The following is a 20140-nucleotide window of genomic DNA, read 5'->3' on the forward strand; positions in this document are numbered from 1 at the left end:
GGTGCCTGAAATGGGCATAGAACAACAGCTACTGCCTTTCAGCAGAATCAGCCACAGGACAAAACGTGTGTGTGTGTGTGTGTGTGTATCTATATCTAAAATATCTTTCTAGCTCACTGACTTCATGAGTTTCATGGAATTTGCACTTACACAGGGTCTGGTTCTGTAAGGTGTTGGAGTACTTCCCAAGCTCAACACTTCAGAGGTTCAGGCCCAAAATACCATCTCTGCCTGCCATACTGATATTTCATGCAGTACAATGAGCTCCCGGAGGCAGTAATATATTCTTGAGGTGTGTTGTAGTTAGAACTGTGCAAAATGTGTGCAACAAAACCACACATCTCTCAAAATTTGCCTGAATTTATGCTTTGTTACGAACTTGAAATTCAGATCAAGTTCACTAAAAGGTATATTTAAAGCTCACATTATTTTTGAGTAAACATAAGGTCAGTGAATGGGCCAATTTATGTTTTTGCAATGAAGTTGTGGCCTTTAATGGAAAACTTGGCATTTTTGATGGAGTTTGTTGGGGATTTGAACAAACTCCAAACTCAAAGCAGAACTTGGGTTGTGAACTTGAGAGAGGTTGAAACCAAATAAAATGTTAATGAAAACCCCTGATAAGTGAATTATGTTGAGTTTTATGCAGCTCAAAACATGAAAAGGAATGATGCCATGGTTACCAATTTCACAGCAGTATTTCTGAGAATGGATCCCAGAGCCGTGGAGCTGCCCGCAGCAGGTGACATGGTGGCTTCAGATCACCATGTTTGCTTGTGACTGGCAGTATGTTGGCTCCCTGTGTTTTGGTGTTTGTAATAATCGTGACACTAAATCAATTCCCCCCCCAGACTGGATCGCTCCAAAATGTTGTAGGTGTTTGAAATCTAAATCCAGAGTTGAGTTTAGCAAACAGCTGCTATCTTTGTAGTGGGCCACACCCATATCCTTGGATTTGAGTGTAGCCAAGGTCTGTTGGGAATCCAGATATAAATTAAAATTCTTGAGAGGATTTTCAAAGGTACAAGTAGGAGATAAGTATCCAGCTCACAGTGAAAATCAGTGTGGCTTGGGTGTCTGTCTGCCTTTTGTGTCTTGCAAATTCCCCTCCTATCCTCCCACTCCCCTGGCTCTTGGGCACATCGCCAGTTTGCACAAATAATCACTCTGACACACAACAGTGCAAGAAGGAAACTAATCCTTCCAACATGTGTGCTGAGCAGTAGGGGTTCATCTAATTTTAAACATACTGGATGAAGATTGGAAAGTACTTTGTAAACCTTTAAAATGTTTTTCTCCATCACAAAATATTCCCATTTTACACATCTCATGAAATAAGTCGGAAAGACTTTTTCCCCATTTGCCATTAGAGTTTGGACCTGTCTAAATTAAACTCCAAAGTGATCTGGAATGTGGATACTCTTACCTCAGAAACCAAAATGAAGTACAAATGGATTAAAAAATTATAGATTAAACCTTTTTAAAAACCCAACCACCAGCAATAACCATCCTCTTCTCCAGCCAGAAAGCACTAATTGTTTTAAAGCCAGACAAGAAACAGAAAAAAAATTCCTATTTTTCACTGGAAAAAGGAAGAATTTTTCTTTGAAATATTTTTTTATATTTTTATAGCCTAGTTCATCAAAAATTATCATCATATGCATGTGTAAGGCAGAAACTACACAAGTCCCTTTACCCATATCCTGTTTTCAATTACTCTATTCTACTTCAACAAAAGCAGGATATGAGGCAAACATATATTCTTTTGGCAAATATCTTCAAAACCATTAACTGTTTAAGTGAATCTATTTCTGCTTAAGCATCTTGAGCACTGAGCCCTGCATCTGGTCCTATAACAAATACCACAATTTTAATACTCTTAATGACTGAAAACTGTTCAGGTGTCTTCACAAAAGTAACCTATTCCATATTTTTCTTTCATTTCATTACAGCACGGCACACTGCACAGTAAGATATTGTCTGCCCGATAATCCCACCACTACAAAATATAATTCCAACAGAAACAAAGATGCATCAACTCCTCTCTTCTTCATAAACATTTGTGTCTTTGAAAGTTGTGTGGAAAACCTGTTAGCTGAGGGACCTGCTACGTGAAACATTATAGTTATAACAGCATAAAAGCCCTGTTAGCAGTTTGCTTGTTTCAAGGCTTTCTCCGTGAAGTAACTTACCGGAAAAATAAGTAAGTTTGGACAGCTGAGAGCCAGAGATTTCTACTTCCAGACCAATAGACAGTTGTAAGGTCTAGGTACTGTTAACTGGAACTTGGAAGATCAAGGGTAAAATTTTCAAAAGCACCTGAATCCCATTTTCAAAAGTGGCCCAGGCACTTAGGCCCCAAAATCTCATTGAAAGTCAATGGAGACTTAGGTTCCTAAGTGTCTGAGTCACTTTTGAAAATGGGACTGAGGCTTTAAATCACTTACATGCTTTTGAAAATGTTACCCCTAGTCTTTACATAAATGTAGTTCCAGCTATGTGAGATCTGCATAGTGGCTGCCTTGGAAGATGAGAACTCTAACCCTTTGGTTCTTAGTCCAGTAGCGCTAAAATTCCTTTAATAATTTTAAGAAAGAAAAAAATACCACGGGCCTCTGCAACCTTGATCCAATGTATTTATGTATAAAGGAAGCGAGATATAACATGTACATTTTTCCAATGACAAAATAGTAAGCCTGTTACTGTCTGCACTGCAACTGAAAGGTCCCCAGGTACATTTTATAGTATTGATCTTGTTGTTATGTCTCATTGTAAAAGTCCAGTGGCTGCATACCCTGGTATCTCAGTTTGCAGTGTGAACCAGAGGTACAAAAAGATCCATTTCTTAATGTCTAAGCATTCCTTATAGTGTGGAAGCATTTTGCTGTAGCCTCAGAGAGCCTGACTTTCTTCTCACACCAGTGTAAATTACCACGTCAATAGAACTATGCCCAAGTGACAGCAGTATCCGATCCGAGGATGCTGCGAAGATGTCTGATGCACAGAATATTAAGTAAATAGCCCGTCTCAGAACTTTAAACAAAAATCAAAGCAATTAAATAGGGAATAAAGCCCTGGAAATTAACCTGCAGAGAGCAACACCAGCCCATTGTCCCTTACCTGATTCACATGAGTCAGTGAAGCTTCAGTTTTATCCCAAGTTAGGCAAACTAAATCAACAGTATCCAGAAATCTACACAGCACTACCCAGAGTGAAGAACAATAACAAAAAATCAGTTTTCATTTCATTAAGCAATACTGGGAGTGTTCAGCTTTCCAGTCTCCAAGGTTCCCCAGCTGGGAGTCAGCCTTTTCCCATCCTCCATCCCTGCATCCTGTTATTGTTCCAAGCCTTACTAATGCCAGTGAGAGAAAGGAGTGGAGGAAACCAGATAAACTTAGACTTGTTATTACTATACTTACCTTTTCAGAGGGAGCAACAAATAAGTAGCTGAATAAAGGGAAATGGACTCTAACAGAAATACAAAGCCAGCGCTGGTGCTTAATATATCAAGTACTAAACAGTGTAAAAAATAAATCCAGAATGAACATTTAGATTACTATTTGAATGTTTGATCACTATGGTCAGTATGGTTTATTTTCAAATGTTTTGTGTTCAGGCGGAACAGGATTTTTCAGCATTTTGGTGAGTCCTAGCCATCGGGTTTTTACACCAGAAACAACAAAGACTGAAGCTCACATCCATCATATGGGAGTTCCCATAAAGTTCCACTACTTCCCAAAAATCGATGAGTCAACCTTTGCTAGTGGTATGAAAAAATACGTAGTAGATTGAAGTATAATGAAATTGTGGGAAAGAAACCTGGGACAAATTCTGTTCTTGGTAACAGTGATGTAGATTTAAAGTAACTGGATTTACAACTGAGAGCAGAATTTGGTTGCACGTCTCCAATTTAGGGCCTGATTCTCCTTTGCACTTTGTATATTCATTTCCACCTGTACAAGAAGGGCGCAAAAATGCTGCCATTCTGATTTAGTTGCAAGGCAGTAAAGAGTCAGGCCAGAAAACTCTAAAGGGAAAACTGTTGAATTAAATTGTTGCCCAAATTGCATTTGAATTTTTAAAGCAGAGGAATATTTAGGGGAGAGGGAAGGGGAAAAGTTAAACATTCCAAGTAAGTGGTTTGAGTTATGCTAGTGGACCTGATTTGTTCCTCTGTTGCAGCCCAATGGGAGTTTCCCAGATTCAGGCCACAGTGACTCTAATGGGCATTGCACCCATGAAACTTAAGGTAGTTCAATGTGATGAGTAGATGGGCCCTCCTAGAACTCATATAGAATATTGGTGCTCTGTTCTGGGACAGCAACATATACTTAAATTTCTCCTCCTACCCTAAAACCAAAGAAAAAATGTAGACCCACTATTTCTTTTACCCTACAAGCCAGAGGGGAATTACTTTATTAAATAATTCAGGAGACACTCTGAGAAGCGTGAGATGAAAAAAGAGACCAATTGTTGAGGTCTTACAGATATGTTATAATAAATTTAGCCAAACGTGCAACATATTTTATAGAAGACTTTAAATAATAACATCCTGCAGTGAAATATGCTCTCACCCCTATTCTTCATCACAATTTAGCAAAGGTAATGGGATTGATTTTTCCAGTTTTCTAGAAGACTAAGCTTTGGTTACATTATTTCACATTTTTATGACATGCAGCAGCAAAGACGAATAGCTCTTTTAAAATTTTGATACATTAATTATTCAGGAAGGTTAAGCAGCTAATGAGGGGACATTTTTCAAAGTCTTCTTTAAGGAGACTGATTACAATTAGGTTTCCTCATAAGAAAATAAGCAATTTCTATTTCATTGCTGAGAGAAGGGGGCGGGGGAGGATGTTAACTGCCGTTCACTGGAAAACAGTCATCAGCTGAGGATGCAGCTTAAGCAATAGGCTCTGGTACCCAGAGCAGATGACAATGCTAGATATTGTTTATTTTTGTAAATAACTCTAAATTTGTTTGACTGACAGAATCATCTTTGGTGCCATCAGTATAACAAAGGATGGGGGATAAGATAGTCCTTCATGCCCCTTGCTTTCAAAAATGCTCATGTCTTCTTTACAGGTCATTTCTAGTCCCGGTCTCACCAAATCCACACAATAATCATCTACTTCTATCCCTTTAAGGACCAGTCATATAGGGCCTGATCCACAGCCTCTAGAAATCAATGGGAATCTTTCCATGGCCTTTACTGCAGTGGTTTTCAAACTTTTTGTATTGGTGACCTCTTTCACACAGCAAGCCTCTGAGTGTGATTCCCCCCCGCTTATAAATTAAAAATGGAGGGGGGTTAATTTTAATCAGGCTTGGGGATGTCAGTAACCACTTGAGACCCCCTGAGGGGTCACAACCCCAGTCTGAGAACCCCTGCTTTAGTGGGCACTGGAGGAGTCCCACAGTGACAATTTGTCTAGGTCTTGTAGAACTTGTTTCCTTTGCCTTTTCTTCCGATGCGTATCCTGGGACAGCAGACCAATCTTTTCCTTTGGATCCTATAGAACTTAATGGAGAATTGTCTGCTTCAGAGTTCTGAAAGGTGTGGGGGGGGAAAACAAAACCAAGAAATACTATTTTTCTATCAGTTTTTAAAGTATTAGAACCTTATTAAATTTCCATAGACCCTTTTCTCACTGTATAGGTTTCACTTCTGCTGAATCCTATAGGATTTAAGAGATGATTATGAGGTAATGTAAGATTGGATATTTTAGGATAAACAACCCATCTTTGGATACTTATCCAAATAGAAACAAATCTCCTAACCTTTCAGGCATACTCTTCACCAATTTGAACCCAGCCTTTCTCACTCTTGTGCTTTCTGGAGAACATAGATTTTAAATAGGGCACCTAAATAAAAGTGGTCTGGTTTTCAAAGGTGCTGAACACTTGCAGCTCATGCTGACAGTAATGTAAGCTCAAAATCAGATCCCTGTTCCAAGAACAGCTGGCATGATGGTTTTCCCTTAGACTGTTTTTTTTCCACCTCTTCTATAGGCCTGCAGGGTAAATCTACTAGTCTATGGGGAAGTGCTCTGCTGACTGGCTGCTTACAAATTAATGTAATTGTATGCAAATCTAAAAGGTACTGTGTTTTGTCCAAAGATGTTGGTAGAATCATAGAACAATAGGTTTAGAAGGGACCACAAGGGTCATCTAGACTAACTCCCTGCCAAGATCAGGATTTGTTGCGTCTAAACCATCCCAGGCAGATAGCTATCCAGCCTCCTCTTCAAAACCTCCAGTGATGGAGCTCCCGTAACTTCCACAGGCAGTCTGTCCTATTGTCGTACTGTTCTTACAGTTAGGAATTATTTCCTGTGATTTTATCTAAATCTGCTATGCTGTACTGTGAACTGATTGCCTCTTGTCCTGCCCTCTGTGGCAAGAGCAAACAATTTTTCTCCATCTTTTTTATGGCAGCCTTTCAAATATTTGAAGACTGCTATCATGTTCCTCCCCCCTCTTTTCCAAACTAAACATACCCAGTTCCTTCAGCTTTTGCTCATATGGCTTGCTTTCCATCTCTTTGATCATCTTTGTCGCTCACCTCTGGATTCTTTGTAGTTTCTCTACATCCTTTCTATACAGCTGACACACTACTGCAGCTGACACCTAACCAACCAAGTAGAGCTGTCCTATCGCCTCTTGTGATTTGCATGATATGCCTCCATTAATACAATCCAAAATTACATTTGGTAGGTATGTTTTTATTTAGGTGCCTAACTTTAAGCACACAAGCTTAAAAATTTAGACATCTGTGTTTAAATAGAAAAATTTCTGGAAGTGGATGGGAATGTGCAGACAACGCATGGAATCCTCAGCGAGAAATGAGCTCCATGCAGAGTGAAGGAGAATTAATGTTCCTTAGGAAATGGAAGGACTCAGAGGATGCAGACGTCGAGCCTGCAAAAGATGCTGAACTATTCACATAGGACCCATGGTAGTTTGGTGTGTCTGCATCTGTAAATCTCTTCTACCTCAAGGAGCATTCAGCCTTTTCCACTGATGACATATCTCTTCAACATTTATTCCACAACACATTTTTCAGTTAACTGTACCCAGCTATTTCACCCTGACAGCTTTGTTCCCTTCCGAGTCTTTGCCCCTTGGATGTTCAGCAGCTGCTCTGCATGCTGTTTTTGAGTAGCACAGTCAGTTTAGTGCCATCTGGTTCAGAGCAGCACCTCTTTCTATCACAAGCTAAGGTTTCAGAATCCTCCTTATGTTAGAGATGTTGAAGTAGACGCAGATGAGCTGAACAATTTACTTTTGTAAAGTTCAGTTTTTAAACAGTCTTTTTACTGGACTGGATAAAATTCTAGCTTTATTGTAGAGATTTGTCAGTCTCATCCAGCACTGTTTAACCTTGACATTTGCATGAATCCTAATAAGTATATAGGGGTTTTCTTTTATTAATGAGAATAACGCATTTCTGTGGCCTGTAATTGACCTACAATTTCATATGGTAAATACAGTCAATCGGCTTCTGCGCTCACTTCCGTAGATGTAAATCAGGTGTAACTTCATCAAAATCAATGGCATTACACCGGTGTAAAACCAATATGAAATCTGAATGAGTATATTGTCTTTTTTTAAAATTTGCAAGATTATATTTTATGTTTAAAGTACTGGGCAGGTTGTTTAGTTTATTATTAATCACGTTTTATTGTGATAGTGCCTAAAGGCCAACTCATAGTGGGGCCTCACTAGACACTGTACAAACACAGGCTCTGTTTACGGTTCGAGCTGGGGCTGTGATTCATAGCTGGGGCAGGTATGCTCTCGCCTCATTCTCATCATGCTGGCACGCAAAAATAGTAGTGTAGTCATGGTGGCATGGACAGCAGCAAGCAGTGGAACAGCCTAGTGACTCCAAGTGCCTGGACTGTATGGGCACGTACCAGGGGTGGCTATTCTCTGCTGACACTTGGTGCTGCCAGTGTTACTGTGACTATGCCACTATTTTTAGCAGGCTAGCTTAATAAGAGCTAGTACGAGTATGTCTACCTGAGCTGGGAGTCGCATCCCTAGCACCAGCAAAGACATAGCCACAGCGAAGTACAGAGTCCCTGCCCTGAAGAGCTGGTAACTTGAAACTCTAAGTCCTCATTTTTGTAGCCAGCACAGTGGTGTGAAATTCACCGTACAGTGCAATATATTATGCCAGGTTTTAACTCCTGATAGGACTGTTGCCTCAGTCTTTGCTATTACAGTCTCCATCAACACTGATAGCCGCATTACTTCACATGCTTCCATACGGAGAGCCCAATTCTCTCTGTTACACTAATGTAAATTCAGAGTTACTCCATAACTGAACACAATTTGGCCCATAATGTTCATACTTTTAAAGTTGCTTCTTCTTATTGTTCCCCCTGACAAATGTGGAGTTTACATCTCAGTAAATGACTTTTTGTGCGGTATCTTGTTTTGTTTTTAATTTTCATTTTAGTTCTTGATTTGGGTTGCTTTCTATCTCATCTGACTTGTCTCTTAAACATTGCTGGTAACATTCCTGCGAACTGTAGTTTTAGGGCCAAATTCGCGGCGAGGTGAAGCAGGAGAAATTCTGCTGACATCAATGGAATCAAGTCTGCTTTTTGATAAGAGGGAGTTTAGTCCTTCAAGTTAGATGCCCCCACATATTCTGAGTGTCTTATTTAATTTATGAAATGAAATCATTTACCATGACAGCTATTGGAATGATAGAAACCAATATTATAGCAATTGCGGATTCATTAATCATAAACACTTGCTGTAATAATTTGACTCCCTTTGGCTGGAGCTTTACATTTGAGCAGTATACCCATAATTTGTTCCCACTGTATGTCTTGTAACATAACATGAAGACCAGGGCCAGTACACTTAGGGTGACCAGATGGCAAGTGTAAAAAATCAGGACAGGGAGTGGGGAGTAATAGGTGCCTATATAAGAAAAAGCCCCCCAAAATCGGGACTGTCCCTATAAAATCGGGACATCTGGTCACCCTAAGTACATTGTCCTCATAAAACTTACCCACAAGGTACTGTGTAAGTGAAGCTGTGCCAGAAGTTGACATTTAATCACAGCTGTGATATTTGTGTCAGTATTTTTAAGACTAGCTAAGAATTATGGAGAGACAGCTTTGCACCAGTTACACAAATAATCCCTAAACTACTAATTTGAAAAGCTTACATAATCATTGTAAAATTCCTCACATTTTAAATGGGGCACAATGGCATGTGACAGCTGTCTGAGTCCTCTCCGACAGCAACATAATTTATGGTTAAAAATAACAATTAATGTGCAATATGGCAGGTTTAATGTTGGTAAAAAGTTTTGTTGTTATTTCTGGGACTTTTAATCAGGGCTCTGCAGTGCTATCAGTCATTTCCATTTACTAGCTGTTTCCCTCTGTCACCGATTGATGTTTATATCTTGGAGCAGGTCTGACTTCAGCCTCCTATAGTGAGATTTGTTAAACAGAGGAATGTAATGCTGGACGTATTTGTGATGTAAGGTTTGTAGAAAATGTGAAGAAACATCAGCTCAGCAGGCTAATGGAAGCCGACATCGGTATGTGTAAAATAATAGTCTCAGTAATGTCTTCAGTTTGGGCTACTGCAGTGGTGACATCTGTATTTGATTACCTAGATCCCAAATTAAGGGCCAAATCCTACACACACTTATCAGGAAAGCTTGCCACTGACTTATTATATCTGAGAGTTCTGGCTGCATACAGACTAAGGCCTGCAGAATTTGACACTAAAAAATTCACTGGGGCAGAGTCCTACCAGGCAAATTGTCCTATTTCCTTGTTTATAAATGACAGGAAGAAACAGTTTTTTTGTTAGAAAAGTGGATTTATATTCGACTCTGACTCGTAGTAGCATTGTCAGAATGAGCTATCAAATGAAACTCTACCTTACTGCAGAGTGACAATAAGAATCTAAAAAAAGAACAGGAGTACTTGTGGCACCTTATAGACTAACACATTTATTTATTTATTTGTCTCTAAGGTGCCACAAGTACTCCTTTTTCTTTTTGCGGATACAGACTAACACAGCTGCTACTCTGAAATTTATTTGAGCATAAGCTTTCGTGAGCTACAGCTCACTTCATCGGATGCATGCATCGACTCACGAAAGCTTATACTCAAATAAATTTGTTCATCTCTAAGGTACCACAAGTACTCCTTTTCTTTTTGCAAATACAGACTAACATGGCTGCTACTCTGAAATAAGAATCTAGCAAGCATGCAAGATGAACCTGTTTGATTTGGTTATTAAAATTACAAACAAAGTTTGTAACTGGCAAGCTAAGCTAATCAATCCCTAATATGTAATATACATTTGTACTTTAATGAAGTAGGACTGGTCAGAAATTTTCCATCAAAACTTCTTTTAATGGAAAATTGTTTTTTTTTCTTTTTCTTTTTCCCTTTTTCCAGAAAGTGACTGTTTTTCTTGGCATTTTTTGGTTTTCTGATGGAAAACAAAGTTATTTGAAAACTGTTTTTCCCCCCCAATGACAAATCAAAAATTTGCATGGAAAACTTGAACAAAAATGAAAAATGTTTAGCTTTTGTTCTGTGGATGCTCTGGCACCATTCTCTGACTAGAGGAGACAATACGCAGTCAGGAGAGCTGCACTCTTTTCCCAGCAATTGATACTGATTTGGTGTGTGACGTAACTTCTCTGCCTCAGTTTTCCCATCTGTGAAATGAGGAGGATAATGCTCAGCCACCTTTTTAAAGTCCCTTAAGATCGTGGGTTAGAAAGTACTATGCAAATACAAAGTATTATGAATATTATTCTTAAAACACTCTCATATCAGTGGATAATTGACAGACTGTATTCCTATATTCACCACTTTCATAAGACTATGATACATTTTGTACAAAGTATGCCTTCTGAGGTATCATTTGAAAAAACATAATTTGCTGATTATTGTTGTCCTAGTAAAATATGTGTGGCAACATTGTATGTAAAATTATAAGATTCTACTGTATGATGTTACTAAGGCATATTCCAAATCCGGGGAAGCAGCCCAAACCAGTTCCTGAGAGACAAAAGGCAAACTGATGCCTCAGCCAGGTGTTAACTAAATCAAATGGACTATCACCTGGTTAAGCAGCCATTCTTTGGCAGGAAGAAGGGTGTGAATGAGGAATTTACATCTTGGCAATGGGAACAGCTGTTCCCATGTAAACAAACTGGCTGTCACCTGAACTTGGAGATGATTCTCAAAGAAGTGGAAAAGATATAAAAATGAGGAACAGAGGCCTGGAATCACCTCTCTCGCCTCATCTCTACTCACAGCATCAACAATGTCTGAAAGACACCCACCCCCCCAAAAAAGCATTCAACTATGGGAGTGGTTCTGGCAGAAGGATTCCAGCCACATAGCTGTAAGCATGAGAAACCTTTTTGCTTTGAATTCACTTAGCTTGATAAATCTGGTATTAATTTGTGTTTTACCTTTTATTTCTTTGTAACCAATTCTGACTTTTATGCCTCATTACTTGTAGTCACTTAGTCTTCCTTTCTCTCTTTTGTTAATATACCTGTTTTATTGTTTTATCTAAACCAGTGTGTGTTTGGATTGAAGTATGTGGGATAACAAGATTTGGGCATATGTTCTATAAATGAAATGGTGGACTTTCTATGAGCTTGTATTGTCTAGAAAGAAAGAGCTGGCCAGTGCAAAATGCACATTTCTGGGGACAAGTCTGGGACTGGGAATTTGCTGGTGTCACTCTAAAATATAATTTTAAGAGCGGCTGGCCAGGAGCACTCCTATAACTCAGGCATTTACATGCTAAAGGCTGTGTGTGAGTAGGCCAGAGTGATGGTTTTCACACCAAAGCAGTGTAAAAGGCACCCCAGGATAGAGAATTGGGGGGGACAGCTGTTCAGCAGTCCAGATTGTACCCTGGGAATGTCACAATAATGGAGAAGAGAAGGGAAGCAGTGCTTGTTAAGTTATGTAGTTCTCCACATTAATGGAGCAAACTCTGCCCTCTGAGATGTATATGCACCTATAAATGTGGGGTTTAGTTGGACGTTTGTAGTGATCTGGTTCCCTGTAGTCTCGTGGTTGCATCCAGCAATTCAAACTGCACTCAAAGCTAAATATACTCCAGAGTACTCCAAAATGAAAAGAAACTTAAGAAAAGGTTTAAAAGAACTCGCAGAAGGTGCTTTCTTTCCCTCATTTTATTTTTGAGGTTGCAGGGTAAACCAAAATCTGACATTTCAGCATCTCATTGTTTTCTGAAAGAGGCCAAGAGGGATAAATGCCAGATTTCTGTTTTTATCCACAACCCACTGAACACTAAATAAATAAATTAAATTAAAAAACAACCCAAGGACCTGGGTTCTATTTCCAGATCTGCCCCTGACCTGCTGGGTGACCTTGGGCTAGAGCTGGTTGGAGACCTTCTAATAGAACAGGGTTTAGTCAGAAAAGGCCAGTTTGTTGAATGCTGCCTATTGGGCAGGGGTTTGTTTGAAACCTACCTGGTTTCCTGCCAGCTTGTCTGACAGGCTGCTGGAAAGCCTAGGCTTTCCAAGACCATCAGGCAGACTGCCCATGGCTGGGGACCCCCAGCTTCCCAGCTCCCTGTTGAAGAGCTGGGAGCTTCAGCTCTCACTCATGCTTGGCTCCTGGCTCCTCAGCTTGAGGCTGGGATTCTCAGGGCTTCCATGCATCCTACCACTCAGCAGCAAGCCTAGGCACTCCAAGGCTCAGCCAGGGCTTCTGGCTACCTGTGAGTCCACTGGGAGTAGAAATTCCAGCTTTTGACTAGCTCTACATTGGACAAGTCATTTTGCCCCTGTTTTGCCCCAAGCTTTGTCTATCTTGTCTATTTAGATTGTAAGCTCTCAGAAGCAGGGACTGCCTCTCACCAGGGGTTTGTTCAGTGCTTGCTGTGTCTTGCTAATTCTTGCACCAAAATATGCACCTGCAAATTTTTGCAGAAAACATGGCCCAACGTTTTAAAAATACAAATTACTCACAGAAGGGAGGAGGGACTTCTGAAAATGGAGTATAGGCCTTTGTACTACACACGGACCTGAGCAGCAAAATTGAGTTGAGCCATATTTTGAAAGATCTCTTTTCCCGTCCCGCCCCGCTCAAATTTCCAGGGTTTATGTTGTCCCATGAGTGCAATAAGGACCAGATGGATTCAGATCTGAAAGCACAACCACCACCATCCTTATCCCAAGCCTCAGGATTTCAGACCTGGTTTTCTTGTGCCCATATCTAACACAGTACACAGAAAAGAGAGGCAGATACATGTGCTCTGTATAAAAGCTCTTCATGAATGAGTCCACCTGGCTGTTTGTTTCAGTGTGTTTGGGTGTATCAGAAGGGAGTGGAGAGAGTTATTCTGAAAGATTTTGCTTCTGAAAGTTTTGGGGGCAATGCACTAATGGTTTAAATATTGCATCAATGACTTTTCCCTCATTTATATCCCTTCTTTTTATTATACCTCAAGATCTATGTTGCTTTGTTTTTGATACTGCTGCAAACATAGTGCAAATGCAGATGATTTAAGTGTATGACTGACATTCCCCCACGTACTGTTCCTGTTCTGTATTCTGCTTTGTGCTTCCTTTGAGCGAGGGAGTGTATGCATCAGAACTCTTAATGGCTTGGAAATCTCAGTCAGTATAGATATATTTTTCCCAATAGACACTGATCGATATAATTGGAGGTAGTTAGGGGTGATTTTAGTTGCACATCTGAGGTCCGTTTCTGCTCTGATGTCAGCAGGCGAAACTCCACTGATGTCACTGAAGCTGCACCCATTTTCACCTAGACTGAATTTGGCCTTTGGCTTTGAATATAGAATGAATGGAGAATTTGCTATAAATAGGGTTTAACTTTGCCCCCGGGACTAATAGAAATACCATCATTTATGTAATGTTAGATGGAAGACTAAATCTATTTGCCAAAATAATTCTTGACTAGTGTCCAACAGCATAGGCGGAGCTCAAATCTTCTGGAAACCGTAGGAGTGAACTTGCATTTATTTTTCCTTTTAAACTAATTGAAAGAGATGCCGGGGGGGAGGGAGAGATATTGAAGGTCACTGCCTATAAGACTTAATTCCAGGGTTATATTGTTCTTTGTCACTGTTGGGAAACATCAAAAGCTGGCAAAAATGAGTCAAGTTCTAGAGCACATGAGTGAGTTGGCTGAGTCTCTTAAGTTTTGCCCCCAAAGACTCCAGTGCCAACCCTTCTGCCATCTCTAGAACTATTTGAATTGTTTGCTGCTTATTGTATAATTTGCTTCTTCCTCCTTCCACCTCTACTGGTTTCATCGAGCTGTTGTTTCGTCATACCTCAGATTGCTAAACTTCAGTGTAGGGACTGAGGTTTCTATTGCCTGTCTGTACAGTGCCTAGAACAATGGTGTTTGATTGGTGCCCTTAGATGCAGTTTGGCTGTGAAGTGGTCACTTTGACTCTTTGTGCTATGATGTGTGGTTGGTCTCCTCAATCACATGGTATTGTTTCTGCTCCCTAACCGTATTATTGCAACTCTTTTAACCTAGAGAATAATGAAGGATGAGTAATGCATAGTGGATAACAAACAAGACTCTTCTGGTTTCAATTTTTAGAAAATAATCATTCATGCTGAATTGTGTTCCTGGATGGCTTTCTTTTGCTGATATGCTTTGTATGTCTAAAATGTTATCTATTGCCCCCCACTCTTCCCCAGTCCACTTTAACCTGGCTTTTGAAAAACAGAAGCCTAAAATTAGACTCTTAAATCCGTATTTCTCCAGTGTCACCTCAATAAGTGGGCAGCTTAAAAGTACTGGATAACCAGCAATGGTACTTCTGGATGCTTAGAACTTCTGAAAATCTATCTATTTAGTAAAGTGCCCAAGCATGGATTTAGGAGTAGTGCTGAATGAATAATTGGTGGTGGGTTTTTTTTTTTTTTTAAATTCAGTGGCTGAAATGAAAACATTACATTTCAGGTTATATGAAACATTCATTCAACACAAACTGACTTTTTAATTTTTTTCATTCCATTTTCAGGTGTTTCTACCTTTTTTGGTTATTTAAATAAATTGAACTAAATTTTGGAAAAAAGATGTCTTTCAGAAATGAAAAGTCAAAACATTTCATTTAAAAAAAAATGTCAAAATGAACGATTTCAACTTTCAAAAAAAAAAACAACCAAACCAAAAAACCCCCAAAACCGCTTAATTTTTTCCAGCAGAAACTACTTGCCAATTTTGGCCTGAATTTGTAATTTAGTCAAATAGTTTCTTCATGTTTGTGGTGAATAAACTATTCATCTGAAAAACTTTACTAGCTTTTTAATGAATTTAATTTTAGGATCCTATTTTAAAAAAATATTGGCTGTTTATTGGTACAAATTTATCTTTTATGCTTTTATGAAATCCAGCTAAATGACATGAACTATATCCTCCTATCCTACCCATAGAATACTGTACTCAAAAATTCAAACACATTGTTCATGAATCTTTGAATCTATTATGATTTTTTCTTACTAAATTTTTTCTGTAAACAAAAAGGCCTCAGCAACCACTTGGTGGGTGACTTCCCTTTGCTTCTCCCTAAATAAAATAGTAAAAATCTTTCCCAAGCATAACAGTTGGGATAGAAATTATGTACAAAGAAGCCATTTTTATCTGTCTCCCCTTCACTTTCTCATATTGGGACAAATTTTCAGATGCAGAATTCAATATCCAATTTTGTGCATTTTGCGTAGGCATCCTGTATTATTTACACATGCAAGTGTTGGTGCACTGTCATGCAGGTTTGTGCAAGCTAACAGTAATACATTTTTGTGGGTGTTAAAATCTGAAAATTTTTCTTTTTCCGCCATGCTTTTGTCAGGGAGGCAACAACTTTCCATCTCACATATTTGGGCTATGGTTAAGACCTTCTACCTGAGTCTACTCTGCCATTAACTCCTATTTCTTTTGAGGGATTATTGCTGCTATGAATCTAACTGTTCATTCACACTAAGTATTTGTCAGCGCTGGACATGTGGAGTTAGGCACATTGTGCCAATTATTGTTATGGGAGGTTTTGCACATAATCAAATATATGTGCACTTCAAATGTACCTGATGATGATATATTAATATTTTACATCTATATAGCTCTCTGCCTTCCGATAAGATCTGAAAGTGCTTTACAAATGGTATGAAAGTACTGTATGTTGAGTTGACATAAAATGCTGCACTAAGACAGCCATATGCAATGAACAACAACAAGCTTATGGGTCCTACAAAAACTTGGAACTGTGCTACACATTTTTAAGTGACACCTACTGGCACCTTATCTAGCAATTATTTACATATATACCCATCACTCTTGTAACACAGTTTTTACCTACCACTGAAATGCAGCCACTTATTGGGTGTTGTATGCTGTGTTTAACAACTCACAGCAACACCACAACAGTTTAGGACAGAAAATGGATCAAATTCTCTTCTCAAATTAAAATAGCATAATAAATGTAGACAGGCATGCTGTCCTTACCAGCTGGGATTTCCCTAACCTGAAAGAATTCCATGCCAGTCTTGAACTGATTTTGTGCCAGTGGACCATAGCAAAGCAGCTGCAATCTCTATGGGGGACCAGGATCTGGCACATGGAGTCCACATTTGATTGAGATAAATGTCCAGATGTTAAGATACTCGACAAGTGCTTATCTGAGCTATCGTAAAGCTCTCAGTTTCCAAAGCTGGGCTGAAAACCTTATGAGAATTGACTTCTGACATTCCCAGTATTTTCTGCTTCCAGTCTGAATGGCAAAACAACAAGAACAGCCTTTCTCGAAGAAGTTCGTTGTTCCCACTTCTTGCACTGGCTGGGGCCTACCCGGTGCAGGAGTAGCACAACAGTAGAAAGGGTATCCTTTAAACCTTCAGAGAGCTTTGGTTTGGGCTTGGATCAAATGTGGGGCATATGGGGATGGCTCCACCTATTCCTAATTGTTTCTGTGTAGCATTATCATGTACTATAATTAGGGCTACTAAATAGGAAATCAGTGTAAAGTGCTATGGGAAAGTTTGCATTAAAATATAAGCTTTTACATTCTGAATGATTCTTTAAAATCTGGTTCCTAAGAAAGCAAAAATGCCTCTGTGCAGACTCCTGTAATATTGAATCAATGAACTGGAATATTCCCTTTAAGTCTGAGCAGCTGTTGCTGGTGCCTGGTGGTTGATTGCTCTGATGGTGGCCTCCATCTGCAGTGGGGAGGAGGGGTGTCTTAAGATTAATAAGGAAAGAAAAGATTAGCTATCCAGAGTGTTTGCATTTTGACTTAGGTCAAAGAGATAACATAACCAAATATAACACCCTCCTACTCACAGTGAGATTGATTGATGTGCACCTGCCAAGGCTGAATTGTGAGTTACTATGCAGTGCTGTGCCATTGGTGTTTGGGGCCTCCTTCCCCCGCTGCAAAATACTACACAATCACTACTAAATACTTTTACTAAGGGAGCTTCCTAGCCTTCTCTGAAGTAGTCTCGTTAATTAGCTGATCCCAGTCTATCTGCATTGCTTCCAAGTTCTCTAGAGAAATAAGTCAAATTGCTTAACCTTTCCTGTCCCATGGACATTCTTAGATAGGTCTTGATTAATTTTAGCTTGCTGAAACTCCTTTCATTAGCAACTATGGTATAGAAAGCCAGCAAAAAACGTACATTGCTATTTCTGAATTCGGGAAACTCTCCTCTATATACCTTTTGTGAATCTAGCTAGCGAGATCAACAGGCACTTTCATTTCCAAGTCATCCTTAAAAATTCTACAAAAACTGGTGAAGAGCTTCATCTGATTCTCAAAACTGAGTTTAAATCCTCAAGATGGCTGCTTGCTAAGTTGTGAGCATGCCTTTTTAGGACTTCACCGCAAAGGCTTTTCAGCATCGCACCTGTCAAAAAAGCTAACCTTTCTCTGACTCCATTGTACTTACACATCCTATTGGCCAATTATGTTAATATTATGCATAAAACAGGGCTGGAAACCTCACATTCAGAAACGTTGTCAGGATCTGATGTAATTTTCCTTGGTGTTGCTTTCCTCCTTTTGAGATCATTTCTTCTTGTACGGCTTGGGTGGGTATTCTAATGTTTCGGCTTGTGAAGCAACAGCTTCCATACATGCAGCAAACCCAAAAGATCATAATTCTGATAAAGCATCTGATAAACTAGGACCCCTTTGAACATCAGGATCTGGACTGAGCAATTTTTTCTTGCAATGTTAATTTTTGATAAGATAGTACACCATATCTTGGCCAAAACAAGAAACTAAAACTCAGAAATGTTTGTTTTGTGAGGTATCTTCTTCTGACTAATAGAAGCAGGAAACAGGGTATACAATCTGTTTTTTGGAATTGTTCAAGATTGTATACCCTATTTCCTGCTTCTATTAGTCATTTGGATGTGCTGAAAAACACGTATTAGGATTACATGCAAATGGTAAAGCATGACCGGCAAAGGCCAGAGGCAATCCATCTACTATGAAATCAGGTTGAGGGTGTCCTTCATGCTTACGGTGAGATCAAGGTTTCACACAGTTTTATGCCAGAACTTAAGTCAGAAGAGGATACCTCACAAAACAAATTCTGATCTTGGTTAGGGAGGCTGGTATAAACCCAGAGTAACTCCACTGAAATCATACCATAATTTAAGGTTTCCAGAAGGCTGTGATCATATCTAAATCACAGGTAGTAGTAGAATCTGCAGTGGATTTCCTTATCTTGAAGTGATTTTAGCTAGTTTGGATGCCCTAGGGTTTTAAACCCCCCGTCTGTCCCTCCCCCCACTTTTATTTTTGTATAATGATCTGGTAAGAAAGGAGAAACTACAGAGAGCAACTCATCATGGAGTTTAACCACTAAGTAAGAAAGTTTTCAGCATCACAAATAAGGAGAATAACAATTCCAGGATCTGGCTTTGCTTTCCAGAGTGAGACATAAAGTATAATATAGGTACCAACACTGTAGTATGGTATATAAATAAGAAATATGTACCATAGAGTGATATAAACTTCAGAAGCCCTCTGTAGCCAATATAATTTAGTGCCAGAATATTCTTATTAGCCATGAGGTTTCTTTCCCAGGTTCTCTCTATTATAACAAGAAGATTTCCCACTTTGTTCCTTCTGTATGCTGAGCTGTACACCCAATGAGTGAGAGGAGCATGTGAAGCTGCGGTCTGTGATAAGCGTAAGCAGCAGCCTGGGGGGCCAGAGATATTTCTCTGCCTTGAGCAAATTTGGTGCAGGAGCTCGTGAGGTCAATGCCCCTTCCTGCAGTTGCATGCCTTCTCCACCTCTATCTTTGGGGCTTCAGCCCCTTTCTCACTCTGTGAGCTGCTACTGTCTCTTTGTGACGTAGCCCTCCAGCCAGGTCACTATATGCATGTTCCCCTTCTGGGGTATCAAGGTGTTTCCTCACCAGAAGTCCTAGACAGTCTTCCCATTCACTGTCTCATTGTGCCACTGCCTCAGTAACTGGCAGGGGAACCTGGGCCTGTCCTTTACTCTGGGTTCCGGCTCAGGAAACCTCTAAACAGGAGTTCCCAAACTGTGGGTCACAGCTCAAAGATGGGCCGTGTCATAAATATAAAGGGAAGGGTAAACACCTTTAAAATCCTGGCCAGAGGAAAAACCCTTTCACCTGTAAAGGGTTAAGAAGCTAGGATAACCTCGCTGGCACCTGACCACAATGACCAATGAGGAGACAAGATACTTTCAAAGCTGGAGGTGGGGGGCGGGGAACAAAGGGTCTGGGTCTGTCTGTGTGATGCTCTTGCTGGGGACAGAACAGGAATGGAGTCTTAATACTTAGTAAGTAATCTAGCTAGATATGCGTTAGATTCTGTTTTCTTTAAATGGCTGAGAAAATAAGCTGTGCTGAATGGAATGGATATTCCTGTTTTTGTGTCTTTTTGTAACTTAAGGTTTTGCCTAGAGGGATTCTCTATGTTTTGAATCTAATTACCCTGTAAGGTATTTACCATCCTGATTTTACAGAGGTGATTCTTTTTACTTTTTCTTCTGTTAAAATTCTTCTTTTAAGAAACGGAATGCTTTTTCATTGTTGTTAAGATCCAAGGGTTTGGGTCT

The 20140-nt window shown here is 39.6% G+C and overlaps 1 protein-coding gene and 1 long non-coding RNA gene across 3 annotated transcripts in view; one reads left to right on the forward strand and one right to left on the reverse strand.

The window, feature by feature from the left end:
* Positions 1-3289, reverse strand: part of CDH5 (cadherin 5) — a 56572-nt gene extending 53283 nt beyond the window's left edge. The window contains exon 1 of the mRNA XM_073307948.1: positions 3121-3289. The gene's annotated coding sequence lies outside the window, so the exon portion shown is untranslated. The remainder of the gene's footprint in view (positions 1-3120) is intronic.
* Positions 1-20140, forward strand: part of LOC140896331 (uncharacterized) — a 497972-nt gene that overhangs the window by 95514 nt on the left and 382318 nt on the right. The gene's annotated exons all lie outside the window — the stretch shown is intronic.

This window comes from Lepidochelys kempii, chromosome 12 (genome assembly GCF_965140265.1).
Source record: "Lepidochelys kempii isolate rLepKem1 chromosome 12, rLepKem1.hap2, whole genome shotgun sequence".
NCBI lineage: Eukaryota > Metazoa > Chordata > Testudines > Cheloniidae > Lepidochelys > Lepidochelys kempii.